This window comes from Mauremys mutica, chromosome 26, assembly GCF_020497125.1.
Source record: "Mauremys mutica isolate MM-2020 ecotype Southern chromosome 26, ASM2049712v1, whole genome shotgun sequence".
Taxonomy (NCBI): domain Eukaryota; kingdom Metazoa; phylum Chordata; order Testudines; family Geoemydidae; genus Mauremys; species Mauremys mutica.
The window spans coordinates 4,640,485-4,642,405 of NC_059097.1; the positions used below are offsets into that span (position 1 = coordinate 4,640,485).

Consider the following 1,921-nt stretch of genomic DNA (forward strand, 5'->3'; position numbering starts at 1 on the left):
CTGCTTCCCCCAATCAGCCCAGGCTCCTTGCCCCAGCCCCAGCCGACTCCTGGGCGCTTCAAGCCCCGCAGGGCAGGAGCAGGTAACCACCCGCTACACCCAGCAAATTCCCTTCACCGATGGGTCTAATCATTGGGCTCTACAATTCCACCCAATGTGCCTGGTACTGACGTTAGCCTCAGTGGCCTGTAATTGCCAGCTGCGTCTCTGGAGCCTTTTTCATACACTGCTCCGGCCAGGGACTAAAGGCCGCCCCAGACTTTCCCCTGCTCCCTTCTGGGAAATCAAGTTCAAGTTCTACAAGGAGCTAAAGAAGCCTCAACCCTGCATCTGTATTAATGTCACATTTCTCACTGCCCGACACAAACAAATGTCATTTCAATCCCAGGTGAGTCCACTTCAGTCATTCCTCAGCCCCATTCCTTTATCCTCCTGCCTTAGCTTAGGGCATTGCGCCACCCTGTGGGCATTTCATGTCCCTCCTCAGTTTCACATACAGACACAATTTCCTTTGCCGTTCAAGGAACAGCAAAACCTTTCTGTGTCTCTAGTCTGAGCCAGGGCATTCAACTCCATTGAAACCTTCTCTCCTGCAATGGCAACGGCCAGACAGAGGGGACGTGGCCACCTTCAGCCCTGAGGGTGAGATATTCACTCTCCTCTTTCTGCAAGCTGCTGTTGTTATTCCATAAAACATGTACCATGGAATAAGAAGCTGAGTTTACTCCAGGGTGAGGAAAGAAAGGAGCCACCAACTCCCCAAAAAATCTCTGTGCCCCAGAGAGAACCTGCCCATGCTACTGGAATCACTGATGTGCTTCAGCTACAATGGGGAAAGCATCTGCTCTCAGGGAGTATAGCGCAGTGGTAGAGTGTTTGACTGCAGATCAAGTGGTCCTTGGTTCAAATCCAAGTGCTCTCTAATAAGCCTGTTATTTTTATTTTTGACAAAAGGGAAAACATTTTCATTTCCATTCTCCATTATGTTCAGGAGCTCCACAATACGGCGATGCTTGAAATGAATGTAAATACTCAACATTTCACTGTCCAAATGCATAAAAACCCAGCACACCTGTCCATCAGCTGAAATCAGTTCCAATCCTCTAAGTGTCTAGTTTATGTTTTCATCAATTAAACAAAGGGATCATATGAATGTACATTTGCAGATCCCTCTTCTCCAGGGCTGTGCTGTGCAGAAGAACAAGAACCACATCCAGTTGGGGTTCAGGAGTCTGACGAGCAAAGGCAACTTGGTGCGGGTTAAAGTCACCAGCACTTTGGCTCCTTCCCATTCAACCAGCAGCTGGGCCCCCAGGACAAGGCACGAGAAGAAGACAGTGGCTGTGAGCAGGAAAATAGCCACCAAGAAGCTGGCTAAAGCTGAAGATCCTCTAAAAGGTCACCATGCCCATGTCTAGAATGTACTGACTGCATCAGGGACCAAAAAGGCAGAGAAAAGCCCTCAAAAGTTCTAAGTTGCCAAGCCCCAGAAGATGATCAAAATCCTACCTAAAATCAAGACAGGAGTAAGGCTAATGTCATCTCCAAAGCCAGGGCTAAGAAGGTAACACTGAGAAAGAAGTGGAGAGATTTCCATTGGGAAGACTCCTGCTCCCCTAATGGCTCTGTTATGAATCATCATGGACCACCCGGAGAGATCAAAGTCCTGCAGGACAAAGAGCCCCATGGACATATAATGAAGTGGTGGCAGTGGGGGGAAGTGCTGTGTTTTGTGTAACACCTGCCAGGTGAGTGATGCACTGACAGGGCAGCTGCCCATAGCTCCCACATGAGCTCATTCTCTTCGATCTGCTTCTGCCGTTATTTCAGAGCCAGCACTAGTGGGAGTGTGTCCCTGTCACTTCACCAGCTCTAGAACAGGCCCTGTCTGCATCCCAGCTCTGATTAATCCCACTTGTTA

The 1,921-nt window shown here is 49.0% G+C and overlaps 1 non-coding gene across 1 annotated transcript; it reads left to right on the top strand.

Annotated features, from left to right (window-relative positions):
- Positions 1 to 850: 850 nt before the first annotated feature.
- On the top strand, positions 851 to 922 carry TRNAC-GCA. The gene has a single exon. It is a non-coding gene; the product is annotated as a tRNA-Cys (tRNA).
- Positions 923 to 1,921: the final 999 nt, after the last annotated feature.